General features: G+C 38.7%; 1 long non-coding RNA gene across 1 annotated transcript in view; it reads left to right on the top strand.

Moving 5' to 3' along the window:
- The first annotated feature begins 540 nt into the window (after positions 1-540).
- The window catches only part of LOC103468903 (uncharacterized), a 20,735-nt gene continuing 5,266 nt past the window's right edge, over positions 541-16,009 (top strand). The window contains exon 1 of the long non-coding RNA XR_534265.1: positions 541-830. This is a non-coding gene — a long non-coding RNA (uncharacterized LOC103468903). The remainder of the gene's footprint in view (positions 831-16,009) is intronic.

Raw genomic sequence — 16,009 nt, 5'->3', positions numbered from 1 at the left:
TATCTTTAGAGTTAAGCACACTTCATCATGCGTGACGGCAGGTTCCCGTCCTCCCAAACTGAAACCAAACGCATGGCAGACTGCAGTGGGGCAGACAGGTAGCCCCTCTCTTGTTTTTATGTCTCTGCTTCCCCATTAAACATTCCTTTTTTAACTAAACCATATCTATGCATGGAAATCATCAAACTACCTCATAAACAAGCCCATTTTAAGGACAATAACAGTCCTTTAAAAAATGGAACCTAGTAAAATAAGTTATATTAAAAAGACTGAATCACAACACAATGAGACAGTTGATAAATTCCTGGGGTCTTTTCAAGTGTCCCACTGGGTGCAATGTTTAATTGAAACCCTGGAAATCAAATACTCATCAATAATGTGCCTCTTTAAAGACTCACACCTTTCACTTAATATTCTGCTGGTTTTTGATTTCAATGAATGTAATGTGGAGGCATGAAGCTGAGATTTTCAACCTCTAACATTTTGTCACTCTTCTGATTGACCTTTTTTACGTGACGTCACGCTCCCCAGACTCCGCCATGATGGACGTCAAAACAACTTGTGTTCCATAAAGCTAGTCTAAATACAAACGTCTGTAACCTAATATCGCTTCTGTTTAGTTGATTTCACTTTAAAAATTTGTCACAGGATGCTGCGCGGTCGGCTGCACAAACGGACAAGGATATAAACCAAACGTGTCATTTTACTTTATAACGTTTAACGAGGAAAGATGCGGAAATGATGGCCGTCAATCATAAGGAGCAACTGTTAATCATAAAGACTGGCAACCCTGATGTAAACACGGATTAACAACCAACACTTTTTACAAGGTAAGAAGACTAACGTTCATATTTATAACTAAGTGTGATTAGAAAGATATTAAACGTCGCATTATGGAGAAGGTAGGCGTCTAACCGTTGGTAACCATGGAGACAATGCCGTCATGTAGCCTAGCATGTATGGAAAAAAAACTGGTTAGCGTCTCGTCTTCTGTACGTTTTTAATGCTGCTCTGGTGTGAAGGGGAAACGCTGTTCATGACATATTGATATAAATCATGTGGTGTGAATTCAAGCAATTCAAGTCGGTAATTTGATCAACAAGGTCTTGGTCAGTTTCTAAGCTAGCTATTTCCGGTTTTTATAAATACCGCCTTCTATGAGCCCCAACCAGGTGTGTTACGTTCAAAGACAAATTAGCTCGACTCGAACAAGTAGAAACCACAAATAAACTGGTAAAAACAACTTTAGAAAACAATTTCAGTTGCTCTGTTCAATACTCTCGTTCTTCACTTCCGACTGTCCGTAATGGCGCCTCGAACGATTAAGTGACCTAGTTCCAAAGGGTCAATATAATGCCTATTCATAGAGCCTTAACGTTTCCCACATGTTGTCATATTGCATCCACTAGGCAATTGTACTTTACTCGAGTACTGTAAATGACATCTTCAGAGAAAAATCTTTTCATTAAAACTTTCCAAACATGAATAATGTTCACTTGGGAAATTAAATTTTGAGACAACCGCTGGATTTTCCCCACAGGTATTACCAGATCTTTTTTGTTTGTTGTTGGAAATGATTCTTTTAAAAATAATTTGAGGAGATTCCTGCCTTCCTCCTACTACTTCAATATTTTGATACTAACATTAACAGAAATTTTCCCACACTAAATCCTTGACAAAACGATGTAATGTCATGACTTCATCTCTTTGGAGAGTGCAGGGAAAACAAAGCCCAGCTTATTTTGGACAAAAACTCCCTTTGTGAGAAAAATGTGTTTGATTCAGATATAAGCTGCAATGTCATGAAGTTTTGGCTCGTTTCTCTGAAGATGAACAAGAGGAATAAATTACCCCCGTCAATGTTAGTTGTTTTGAGAGATAAAGTTAATCAAACTTTCTTACAGTCGTTTATACTTTTTTAAAACAACAAAAGAATTTCTCAAGGTATTTTTGAGCTCCATCCTGTAAGATATATTTAGATTTATGGCTAATATAACATTTGTCAGGCTCCAAATCTGAAATACTAGCAACTAGAATGCTTTATAAACTTTTAAGTTTTATTAGAAAACATGATTTAGTGAGGAAGCCCTCCTGCGTGGGGCTTTAGACGTATGAATCTGATATGAAGCAGATTCTGCCCTCAACTGGGGTTTAGCAAAGTTGTAACCACTGGCTTCACTCTGCTACTTTTATAAGCCAATTACATAAACTTAGCATTTAAAAGGCTAAACAGTCTGGCTGTAACTTTGTCTCTGCTCTGTGCTGGGTGTCTGGAAATTTCTGCGGCTCCCATAAAGTGGCACAATCCTAAGATATTTCTAAGGAGAATATAGAAGCTTCTGATATAAAATTCATTTCCACATGCATTTTGCGTTATTCATGCAGCAGAGGTTGATATTCAACATTTGGCAACACTTTACCTGATCTACATTGTGAGACTTTATAAGCTCAGACTCTTGAGCAATAGGCTGTTTTTACCAAATATGGTTTAGCATTATTTTATTTAAACATTTGTCTTATTTTGGTACTGTTGAATAAATTATTTTAATGTGTGGGTATATGTAAATTTGCCTGTGCAGCGACAGCCATATTGTCTATTTTGTAGTGAATTGTGAAGATAACATTATAGCAGGTCTCCATTAAAAATAAAATCCTGAGATTTTACTTCTCTGATGCTCTTATATGCAAACTCTGCTTTCTGCTTTGTTTTGCACACTTTTAAATGTACTAGTTCCACTGGCAGATTATTTCACTTTGGTAACACGTATTTGCTCATTTATTTGCTATTTTTTTTCCCCCAGTTCCTCTAAGGGGCTTTGTACAAAACATTTCTTTTAAACGTTATTTTTGAAAACTGCTCTAAAAAGGTAAGCCACTGGACTTTATGTGCAGCGACTGAAAGGCTCCTAACAAGGTAACAGGTTAACGGCGTTGACCTGATGGTTTTCTTCCTCCTGCCTTCACTGAGCAGTAACTGATCCTGTTAGCCTGATATTGACTCTGCTGGTACCATCAGCTCCTCCTCTTCCTCCCTGCTGGAAGCTCGGCTCCTATTGATCTCCTTCCTTAAGTGTTACCATAAATTCTCTCCCCATTAGTTAAACTGGATGGTGTTTCATACACCCCATAATTAATCCAGACATTGAGAAAGCAGCATCCTCCGTGTGTCATCATCTTAAACTGCTCTTCATCTCTTCAGATTTCCTGTGGTCCTTCTTCTTACGTTACCTCTCCATCCATCTCTCCTCTTTCCCCACTTATCTCTCATTCCTCTGTTTATGCTTTATGGATTCCTGCAGAACGGGGAGTCTCTTCAGGACAGATTTAATGTAGCCCTGATTTGTTTCTGATCTCGTTTATCTGTTTCATTTGCATGGCGGATGTGCGGCCAGTGTCTCCATTGTTGTTACTCTGTGTACTTTAAAGACATTTGTTTAATTCGGAAGGGGAAACAGCCAGTTTGCAGCAATCAGAAAAGCTTTCCAATGAAACTCAAGCACTCGTCCCAAGCAGGCCGACTAATGGACTACAGATGAGTTTCAATGAAGCCGGGTGACATGGCATTAGCGAATACATTTTGTGGTTTCTGTGAGTGTGCTTGAGTGGATTGCATCCAAATGTACAAAAAGTCAAATGAGTTTCTTTGTTTTCGGTTATTGTTTAAGCCTTAAACAGCGCCTGTTGTTTCTGCTGGAAATGGGTTCACATTCACAGGAGCAAATGAGATTTAAATGCAGCTACATAAAAACTGGCTGGGAGCCAACTTCCACTGGCTGTTTGATGGAGAAGGAGAGCGTTCCTGCAGAAGCGTTTAAGTATGTGCATGCAGTAAAATCTGTTTGTTCTAAAAACAGGACAAACTTTTAGAAAGATGATCTTACGTTCTTCCAAGAGCTTCATACCAGCGTCAGGCCCTGATTGTGCATTTTAAAACAAACATTCTCCTTTTCATGCGTTTGTCTGCACATGGACTTAAATGCATGACTGGCCTGCTAGGGCCGAGCTAAATTAGCTCTCAGAGATCAAAGCGGTAATTTAATCTTTAAAATGCACAATGTTACTTGGGAAGTTTTGATTGTAAATCCTGTGAATCCGTGTTGGGAGTTGAGCCGACTGATTAATGCCCCAGAGAGCCGACGGACAAACGAATGCTGCAGCTGAGCAGGAAGACCTAAACAAGAAGAACTGGGAAAAAGATTGTTTTCCCTAAATCTGTTTCAAGGATGTAAAGAAATTTACATCATTGTCAGGTTTACACAGGAAGTACCGCAAGAGCACAACTAGAAGTGAAAAAGTCTTTATTTCTGTCTTTCTTTCTGTCTTTATTTCTGTCTTTCTGTGTCTCTTTCTTTCTTAAACTGAATAATACCTTTTTTTTGTTTTTTTGGAAAATCCTCTTACTTTTTCCATCTGCCACATTGTCCTCCCTCTTTGCGTTTTGTGTCATCTGGGAATCATTTTCACGTCATTTTCCAACCACCAGATGTGATGCACACCTTTAACCGTTTGAACCATCAAACAGTTAAATTTGGTCACAAAAAAATCACATAAAATAAAATAAAAATTGCACTGATTAGCAACAATATTATTCTGTAAGACAAACAGAAACAATGTTTGTAGAAGATTTGCTGTCTCTTTATACATCCTGTGATAAACTGTTTGTGTTTAGATAACTCTGGGTATAAAACATTTCTTTGTTTTCAGTGATAAAGGCAGCGTTGTGTCGCTCCATATGCCTGATCCTCCGTCAGAACAGCCTCCCACAGGTGCTGCGCTACATTTCTGCCTCATTAGCTCCAATAATCCATGCTTGTACCTCCTCCTCTGCTCAGGTGACCCTTTCACATTATCCTCCTGATTTACAGCTGAGGATCGTGTTCAAGCGCCACTTGAACGTCCCGAGGTGGAGTTTAACTCTCCACTCAGGGCGTCCTTCACTCTCTGTGGGTTTGACTTCTGTGACCGTGGGTCAGCGGTTTCTAAAGCTGTGATCCAGGAACTAAATGTCAATGAGTCTTTAATCTACTTGATTTTAGAAAGTAAAGTTGCTGGATAAGGTCAGGCTGAGTGTAATGAGGTGTTAGGCTCATTTAAATGTTTCAAAGTTGGCTGCTCCTGATGTTTTATGTTTTAAACTACATTTATTATTGTTATTATTATTAAAGAACCGCAAGAAAACGGGGCATAAAGTGCAATAAGAGCAATAAGCTAAATCCTATATTCAAAGTAATTTCCTGGCAGCCTGTAAAAGCTGTTATGACTTTATTTTTCTTTTCTTTCTGCTAGACGAAATGCATGAATTATTTTATGAGCTGAATCATGGAAACGTACCACAGAAGCATTAAAATCTAACGTAATATCTCCCTGCAAATACTTTACACCACATGTGCCAAACTCGAGGCCCATGGGCCAAATCCGGCCCGCTGTAGCTTTTTATGTGGCCCTCTGGATTCTAGACTAAACACTAAGTGTGTTTAAATATCATGTTATAAATCAAATCAATGCAATTTTTATCTGTTTATTACCAAATTATATCAATCAGTCCCTAAAGTTTCTTGAGAATTATTGTGGAAATTCACGCAAAATCAACCACTTTTCTGTGGTAATACAGAATTATTGCAGATTTTTCTCAAAAATCGTCAAAAACTTTTACTTGTACTAAACAGCTGCCTCAGCCTTAATTGATGTCAGATAACAGTCCATAAATAATGAAAAGTCACATTACTGTCATAAATAAGCAAATATTGCACACATTTCCAAATTAGTACCACAAACAGTTTGATTTTTATCGCAAAAAATCACAAAAAAGTATCAGAAAATAATGTAATTTAATTTCAAGAATTCATTGATATTTTAACAGTTTGTGAACAAGTTTTATCAAAACATTCTGGCTCAACCGGCCCTTTAAGAGCCTTCATGATCTTGATTTGAAATGAGTTTGACAGACTAAGTCGGTTTTTTGTTTGCTTTTTATGAGGATGTACACACTCGACATGGGGATCCGAGTTTTCCGTGTTTAATCTGTCGTCTGTGTTTCATTGGGGAAGACGAGGCGGAGGGTTCATGCAGCTGCACGCACACTAACAAACACAATCAGTGACCCTGTTCACCAGCATCTCCATTAACCAGAGCCGTGTGATTTCATTACATCAGGCCTAATTGTGTTCACTGCGTCTCAACATGCCCTGATGGAAACAGTGGTGCGACGGTGGCTGCAGGAAACAGAAGATGGGGATGGCTGTTGGGATATGGGGCAGAGGGGATGTCAAAGCTTTTATTCACGGGCTTTTAAAAAGCTCTCCATTCCACGCCGGCGCGTTTCCCCCCTCAGAAAGGGCTGAGAGCTCGTCTGCAGCGAGAAAATGACCTCCAGCCTCTTTGCCGCCTTTCAAGCAAGCCATGCAACACAGTAGCTGCCTTTCCATTGTTGCGCAAATTGAAATTACGAAAATATATTTGCTTAATGGAAATGTGACCATGAAGAGAAAACGAGCCCTTTTCTCTCCTTTTACTCACTTTAATATGCTTGTGTTCTCGTATCTTCAAAAAAAACAAAAACCTTTTATTTAGAAAAGAAGTCTGTTTCGTGATCCTGTCATCTTAACGGAGACTTGGAATTAGTTGTCTGTTGCACTTTGGGACAAAAGATGGAGGCTGTGAGAAAATGGTGCTGAAATTGATGAGACATCTTGAGCACAACCCAGAGAAACCGTGTTGCTGTCTATAGCTGAGCCTGTTGCTGAGTCCGAAACTTTTTTTGTTGTATTTTGGTCTTGGAGTTACTACACCATCCTCCACATTCCTCTCCTTCAATACGTCCTGCTTTGTGTTGGTTTGTCACTTAACATCATAGTGGTTAAGGGAACTGAATACATTTTTCTAGAAATAACAATATTAAAAGCGAGGCCTGGAAGATGTCAGAATCAGCCCTGCTGGGAACGAGAAGTTGTGGTGTAACTCGGCGTCTGTGGTTAACACTTAACTTGGATTAGTTTCTGTCTTCCCCAGCGGAGCTGAAACACCTGCTGTGAGGTTTTCTTCTCATGCAGGTCCATCCAGACATCCACTGTTGTTCCAACTATCTAAACACAGGCGAGACGTGAAATGTAAAGTTTCACAGGAGTGTGACCTTTAGTCGCTGGGTGGCATGTTGTGCTAATGTGAGATGACTCTGCTGCATCAAAAAGAAAACGTCTCTTTCTTTGAAGATTAAGCAAAGGGGTAAATATTCAGAAACAGACAAAAATAAGAGGTAGTGGAGGAGAAGTTTATTGAAAAACAAAACATCTGTACATTCCCCTCAACAACTGCTGGCCATGTTTTCTTCTTTGTCGTTCCTTGTAAATTCTTGTTTTCGAAGTTCTTTGTGAGATTTGGGTGTTTTCTGACATGCTGTGAAAACAGGAATCCACCTCCTAACCAGTTGAAAGGACTGTGGTTAGGAAAAGCTTTGAGTGACCTGAAGCTAATCTAATCCAGTGAATGTTTTCAACGAGATTGAGCTTTTTATTAAATGGAAACTATTTCTCTTGGAAATTGCATCCAGTCAGGTTTAGATCATTCTACCTTTGAACAAAGGAGTTTTTTTTAACTCTTAAAGAAAAAATATAACTAAATACTAATGACAAACACTCTCCTTTTTGTTTTATAACAGTAGTGAATGAAAACCTGTTTTGCAGCCACATTCAGTGGATATTTCACATCCAAATATTACTGCACTGAAAAATCTTACCAAGTATTTTTGTCAAGTTTCCAGTGCTAATATCTCAGTACACTTGAAATAAGACAAAACTAACTTGAAAGAAACTTTTTGCAATTAATTACCATCAGCTTAATGCAAAACAAAAATAATTAATGGTGCTGAAATAGGAAAAAAACATGCAGAACTAGATATTTTAGAAAAATATTTGACTATAGACAATGTTGAAAGCCTTATACATAAAAATATCAAAATCCAAAAAAATTTAACAGAAAAACATTTAACATACTTAATTGTCTGAAATATGTCCTAAAGTGTGGACAGAAGCTTCTAAATAAATTTTAAAAAATGATATTTTATTTCAGTAATTTAGTCTAAAAAGGGAACCTTGCACACAAAATAGTCATCACACATAAAGTGACACATTTTCAACATTGATGTGTTTTTATTTTGGTGGTTATAGTGTAAAGTTAATTAAAACCCACAAGACAGTTTATCAGAAAATTTGGAATATAACAGAAAAAAAACAAGTTATGACCTTCAATATCATGAAAAATTAGAGTGAGCTACACAATCCAAGTCTTATCCAAAGATATCACTGGAAAGTTGAGTGGACGGATAAAGTATGTTCCACAAGATTATGTGGAGCGAAAATGTTTTTTCTCAGTGTAATTAATCACCAAATTTGTCCCAACTTTGGATTATTACACATCTGATCTGAAGATGTTGAAATGGTTACTGAAATATAAACAAATAAATAGTTTCTCCTTGAGCTATATAAACTTAAATTTAAAACGATAAGATAAAAGATCTTCGTTTTTAATGTGAACCTTCACATTTTTCTGTGGCTCTGTACTCGTATTGAACATTTTGCGTGCAGAATGTTTGCAGGACGAAAACCTTTGGAACCGCTGAGTTTTCCAAATATGTTCCACACATGCTGGTCGGCTGAGATTGGCGGTTATTAAAAAAAGACGTCGGGAAGCTCGTACTTTATTGGTTTGCACATGTGGTCGGACTTTAGACAGTTAAAATTTATGACACTTATTACACCAAATCCTCTGCGACCTTTCCAGTGCTAACTATAGCCCGACACTAATACAAACATCTGAGTGACGCCAGGCACAGAGTGCAGTTTGCTTAAGTAACACTCTTATCTTCGCTATCAACGGGCTCATTACCGATAGAAATAGAGCTTTGTGCTTTCATCCAAACTCATTAATGCACTATTTGCATTTATGCCCACAGAGACGGTGGACTATCTAAAGAAGCAATGTGTCTGAGAGAGATCTTTATAACGAACACGTCAACTGTTGGGCAGAGGCGCAGGCCGGAGCTCAGGTCTTTTGTTTTTGATCCGCCTGATGCATTAACTCGTGTCTTTCAGCAGACGCTCTCATAAATGAGTCACATCATTTTTCATGTTGAGGAGCGTTGTAAAACTTGGACTTGCCGCTCTCACTGGGCAGCACAACTCTTTAGTGCATTAAGCCACCCGTCTCCACACAGGCGTATTTAAAACCAGACAGTGACATGTTAATGTTACAGGGATGTTGTGCATTAGTGAGGCATTACGGTGCTCTTAGCACATAATGTTATTGAAGTTTGCTCTGAATATAAATTACCTCTAAATGCTCTGCAGAATGGAGTGCACAGCTTTTTACCTGCTGGTAAAATACTTACTGCAGTTACAGACCACTCAAAAGTTAGCAAGTAAGGTTGAGGACCTTCAAAAATAATCCCATGCTTATTCTTTGGATGAGTTTTCTTGTTTAGATTTTCATTATTCAAACATTTTCTTTTGGACTTGCACAACTTTAAAGCTTCTCAATGTCTAGTACTTTTGCTATGATATAAGCAAGCAAACATAAAGTCTGAGTTATCTTAATCTTTTGGCCTAATCTACACTTTCTGTGGTCTTTTATCTCATCTATTAAAAGCACATGGCTTTTCGATTGTCCTTGTCTTTAACTGGGTTGTCTTAATCTGAAAAATGTCGAGCTCAGATGCCCAAATGCGGCTGTGGTGTGTGGGATCTGTGTGTTCATTTATTAGTTCCTCATGTCATCTTCTGTTTATGTCTCGTCTTTGGTTTCTCTGTTGTGGCTCTTGGCTTCAGTTTCAATCAGTTCAACTTCTGCTTTTCTCTCACACCTGGACCTAATTTGCTAATTACATCACCTGTAAAGTGTCGGTCGTACTTCTGATTTCCTTTGCTCATTGTTTGGGTTCTTGCTCTGGCGTGCCTTATTGTCACATCTTTAATAATCTTTCAGATTAAGGAAAAAAAGTTTGTTTTATAATTGTAACAGTGCAAAGTTCTGCAACATCATGAATTAGATCGCTGACTAGAGGTCAGAGTGAGCTGAATAAATATTGTTTGGTATAATAAAAGTTTAAAAAGGGCTGAAATAACATCTGTGCAATGTTAAGATGTTTGACATTCAGCGTTTATTTTTAGCTACAGGGCTGGTGGATCTTGCAATGTTTGAATTGAGCATAAAGTTTGCCAAAATATCCTGAAGCTAAAGGTGACACCATTTGTCTGACTGCTAAGTAATCATTAAAATTGGGTCAGAAAATTCAAAAATAATCTCAAACACAGCATCAAATTAACAAGAAGAGTGGCTGACAAAAGAAAAATGTTCCAACGCCGTCAATGTTTTAATAAAAGTCAGTTTCAGGATGCATAAACAAACACCCACAAACCTTAATGGCCTTTACAAACACTGTAAAGAAAAATGGGTCCAACCTTCCCCCAAATTAATGCGAGACACTGATAAGGTCACAGAATGATTGTTGGCGTTGTTTCACTGTTTTTGCTGTTGCTTCACAACAACTAGAGCTCAGGCATTAATCTTGGCTGTGGCCTTTTCTGTAGGGAGTTTCATATTCTTCTGATAGATGATTAGTTTTCTTCTTCTCTGATCCAGTTTAGAATATTTCTTTCTGGTTTTGGATGACCCCACCAAAGAGTTTCTTCAACCTACCCTCCATGACATTGTTTGCAGTAAATGTCTGTGGTGTATGAAGCCTGCGTTATACGGTTTAACATTTTAGATTGTTGCCCATACCACCAGTCATAAAGCTAACAAGCGGCTGTTTGGTCACATGCATCACAGCATTTACTGCAATAAGACCACTCTAATGGCACTCTCTTTGCACAGCTTAACAGTATAATTTAATGGTTGTTATAAAACAAACTGAAGGTGTTTTTCTATGTTAAATGTCAGCATCCGGTCAGCAGAACTGCTTTTCTGCCACCAACAAGACAAGTGGTGGAGAAGAAAAAGGTGCAAAATCCAAGAGAAAAGGGAGAAGAAAGGAAAACCTGAACCGGTTGTGCAGCAGCACTTCAATCATGAAGGTGAATGGATTCATGTGGGCCAACACGAGAGCTTTTCCACGTGCGTCTACGAACTTTCCCAGTCATGCAAAAAAAATAAAAAATAATAGTGAAAAAACACGTTTTCTATTCCGGGAAATCCTGAATTGATTCAAAATGCTGAATTTTAAAATGCGTTTAAGTTGTACGTCTTTGTCGCTCCTTTTTGCCAGAATGCTACATGTCGTGTTATGCATCTCTCAGCCACCATATTTATATTTTGACATTTTTTTTATTTGAGAAAAGGCGAGGCAGCTAAGCTAACCTAATACTGTTAACTGAAGTTACAGAATTTGGAGCACAAACCTATATTTGTTTCCTCTCATCAGTCACATAATTTAAACAGAATCTCAAGAATGTTTGAATAGAAAAATTGGTTAATTGAATTATGACCCTAATAATCAGACTTGAATTGAATCTGGAAGATTCACAACTTTATTTTTATCTGGCAGTTAGATGTGATTACTTGGGTTTGAGGTACGCCTTCACACCTTTCAAACTCTCCTGTGTTCATTTTGGTTGTATTTTTGGGGTTCCAAGCAGGAAACCCTATTGTTTTTATTTACAGAAAGTCACATTTTTTATTTCAAGGAAAACATTTTTCTGTGAAGTAAATCTACATTTATCTTGGCCAGCCACATGTCCGAACTTGTCTAACTTTATCTACAGGCAAATCCACGTTTTTTTTTTTTTTTTAAGGTTTTGTTGGCTCTAGTGGCCTTTATTTGAAAGTAGTTTGACAGGAAAGAGGGTAATGAGAGAGGGGGGAAGACATGCGTCAAATGTCACCAGGCCAGGACTCAAGCCTGTGACCACCGGCATGAGGACTAAGTCCTCAATACTTGGGTTGTGCTTTGCCACTGCGCCACCACAGCACTGGCAAATCCAAGTTTAAATGAACCGTATAAGCCATCAAATCTTTTGAACGTATTTATCAGCCACAGTATGTTTAGTTTACTAAGTATTTTTCTGTGTTGTCTCTCTTTCAGGTTCACACTTTTTTGTATCAAACCCTCTTCAAATACAACACCAGCATGTTCCTTAAAGGAAGTGATGCGAGACACAGTTTATCTGACAGTGAATGTCAATAAAGGTCTCTACTGGCTCACATTGGGTGGACAGTACATTTATAAAAAACTTCCTGAAAAATTGCGAACTTGGTCAACGCCAAGCGGCGGCAATGCCGAGGCCAACAAGGAAGTGCGTAGGGAGGTGAGCGCGAGTGGGTTGCACCGGGGGGGCGATCCCACTCACGCTATTATTGCTATTTGCAGAAAACTCTGAGTTTCAGGGTGTTGGTATGAGCGACATTTCCATTGGTATCTCAGACTCTCCAGACATCTGGCTGCTTCGCACAGAAAGGACACGTCTACATGGTAAAATAAAAAAAAAAAGTTAAGCAGTGCAGTTTACTGGACAGATTTCCTGATGGCCGTTTGGAAAGTATTAACTTTCCATCTGTTACAGATAGTTTATGTTTAAGAGAGCCCACAAAGTGACAAACTTTAACAGGGTAGTGTGATTCGAACATATGCTCATTGATTTTATTTATAGATCAACCTGTTCATGTGAAGCTATGCTCCAGTGAAACCCACCGCACCGTGTCCCCGTCTCATTAGCTGTCAGACGGTAACAACGCAGGTTTTTGTCTGACCAGCGTCGTCCAGAGTGTCTCCGCAGGTTAATATGGGGCTGTGGTTAGTCCGGGGGCTTTGGTTACACAGATTTTTCTCAGGGAAGCCTGAGGAGAAACACTGAGCCAGCGGGGCTCTTTGGGGATCTAGTGACTCTTTGGGAAAACATGGTGTAAAAAATGAATGGGAACACTAACTTCCCCAGACAGATGTGTTGATAAGGCCTGAAAAGGAAAAGACTGAGCGAGGTAGGAGGCGAGGAGCGGAAAATGAGACGCACAAAGCTGGAAAAAGAGAATACTAGAAAAGACAGAATAATCTTCCGCTTTCTGCTCAGTTAGACTCGCAGCCAAGTCCTATTCTTTGTTAACCTATCCCTTCATTCCTCCCTCTGAATTAGCAGCTGTCAGAGCGCCTTGCTCTGTTGCACTGATTGATGACCTCATCTGGGAGTTAACATGACACAATGTGTGTCAAGTTTTCAGGCTTCTGCACTCACAATCCGTATTATCCTCTTTACGCCGTACCTTGAAACATTCATTACCTGTCGCAAAGCGGCGCTTACTGTTACCTGATCTCTCCAGGTCTGTGCAGAGCAGCATGTGGTGGGCAGACAAAGACACTTACGACTTTTGGAGAAGTAACAGGCTATAAATACTGTCGGTCGAGGAAAATATCCTGCTAGGTTTTAGGGAAGGCTGTAGAGTCCCACTGCCTCCCAACACTCCCTCTTCCTCGTGGTGTTGATGACTGCACAGTTCTGATTGATGACTGCACCTTTGCTCCAGTGCTCCAGGGTTCATGATCTTACAGTATGTGGGTGTCCACTGAGTGTAACATCTTGTTTCCGCCAAAGACGCGAGGGTGCGAGTGTTTCTTTTTAAGAAAAACATTTCCATGAAGTGGTGAAACATTTTTCTCTCTCGTCTCTCTGTTATTACGGATCCTGATGCGTCTTCCATGTTTAATCACCACTTTATTTCTCATTAAAAAGTCAGCAAAGAGAGCTTGGTCAGACAAATATTTTAGTGGGAAAATAAAGCTTTTTTTATTTACAATGCATGCACATGCCAAGTGAGTTGTGAAATCCGGCATTGCCAATGACTTTTCAGAACAATAAAAGCCGCTGTGGTTGGTCTGTGGTTTTATACAGTAGAGGTAATTGTCCATTAGATGTGTCTGATCTATTAGATGTTCTCTAAATGGTCAGTTAAAATGCATGTGTGGCATTTTTTTAATTTTCCTTCATGCAGGGACAGGTTTTTAATGTTCATTTATGACCTGACCACACTTTTAGATCGATTAACTGTAAGTACTCAGCCCTTTTTTTCTGTTCTAAGTAGCAGGTCCTTTATAAATGTCTCCATCAGCAGTATTTCAGTTGGTGATACTGTTCTACATGCTCATTGCAATGAGCCATTAGATACGTATAATACTGCAGTGAAAAACCAACTTCAGTTTCATATATAATGCTGTGTATATGAAGTATGTTTGTTTGATTTCACACTGGATTACTGTAAACTCTGCCAGAGGAAAATATGTCAATGCATCTAATGTATGTCACTTACAGACCATTTTTGTTGATAAAGTTTTCCTTAGAGAAAAAAGAAGGTGACTAGCCCAAGTATGCTAGCTGCTAGCCCATCCAAACCTCAAGCTAACGTAAGCATGGACAGTAGAGGTATAGGTAATTCAATGAGTGACCACCCTGGGCATGCTAGTTGTTAGCCTATCCAAGGTTAAAGCTAGCTTATACGTGCTAATGGACAGCAGAGGGAAATGGCAATTCAATGGTTAACCTAATGCTAGTCACTAGCTTCTTCAAAGCTAACACCAAAGCTAACACAAGTGAGTACTGTCCTTCTCACTTGCAAGCGCCGGCTTATCAATAATCCCAACAGAATCAAATAAAATGATTTTAGGTGTAAATGTAGCCGAAGTATGAATCTGCTGCCACGTTACATTAGGAATTCACAAAGAAAACATGAAAGTAGAGTTAAAGGTCCAAGGTTCAAACTGGACTATAAATTATGCTGTGACAAATGTGCGGCCTAAATGTCAGGATGATCCATTCAATAGCTTTTTAGTCTTTTTCTACGGAGCCTTAAATGTCAGCTTCACAGTGGCGCAAGTCAACAGGGTTCATTTTCTGAGAAACTCAACCGTTCAAAGTTTAATGACGGACCTTCCAACAGGAGCTGAGATGCAGTATTTCTGTCACAGTGACATGCCAAAGCCTTTTGACTGAAATATTTACTACACCAAGGTATATCATTATAGCTGATTGAGGGCTGGGAAGAGGAGAAGAGCTAAATATGTGAGGAAGATGGAGGGGATCGAAGAGAGATTAAATAAGAATCTAGAGTAGATAAAAGTGCAAAGGTTGAGAGACAGAACAAAGCTTACTTGATCTAAGATGCTTCATTTTCTCTGTAATTCCTTCAAACAAGAAGGTGAAAAGAAGGTTGGATCTAACCAAGACAATAACAAAAGAGACAGTAAGACTAAAGGATAGAGAATTCAATACATGAGTTGATTAGGCCTTTTACCTCTTTTAAATTATTTTGAAAATATGGTTTGGTATTGTAAACTGTATTTTGAATATTGTGCACTACAAAAACACAAACGCTTACCAAGTAATTTTGGTCTGGTTTCTAGGGTAAATATATTGGTACACTTGAAATAAGACAAAACTAAGTCAAATGTAGTAACTTTTCAGCAGTATCTAGAGGCTTGTTTTAAGTAAATACTTCCTTAACCCTTACAGACCAAATGTAGTGCTGACAATCCAGCCAAATTTGCAGTACCGTAATTCCGCCACACGTTGCGCTATCTGCAATATTCCAGCGGTTTCTGAAAGGGGAGACGTTGCGCTTTTCAGCTATTATCGGGTTATTATGGTAATTTCACTCCCGCCGTAGCAGGGAGTGAAGTGCTCTTTCAATAAACTGTAAATTGCGAAAATAACTCGCTAGATATTAAAAGTTCCACTTATTATGGATAAATGGGCAAATATGTTTACTCACAGGACATTTAAAGAACTGCGTGCAACTAAAATAAGCAAAAATATCCAAGTGAAGATTTGAAACTTAGGTCATGAAGATTTAATATTAGAGATGTGCCGATTAGGTTTTTTCCTGCCGATACCGATCACCCATGAGGGCTGATCGCCGATACCCATCATCGATACCGATCACATAATTATTATTATTATTTTTTTATCATAAACACTACCGGTTACATTATGTGGAAAAAGGAACCATGAATTCACCTTAATTTAGACAAAAACTT

The sequence above is a fragment of the Poecilia reticulata genome, linkage group LG8, assembly GCF_000633615.1.
Source record: "Poecilia reticulata strain Guanapo linkage group LG8, Guppy_female_1.0+MT, whole genome shotgun sequence".
NCBI lineage: Eukaryota > Metazoa > Chordata > Actinopteri > Cyprinodontiformes > Poeciliidae > Poecilia > Poecilia reticulata.
This window is presented reverse-complemented; position numbering and strand designations above follow the sequence as displayed.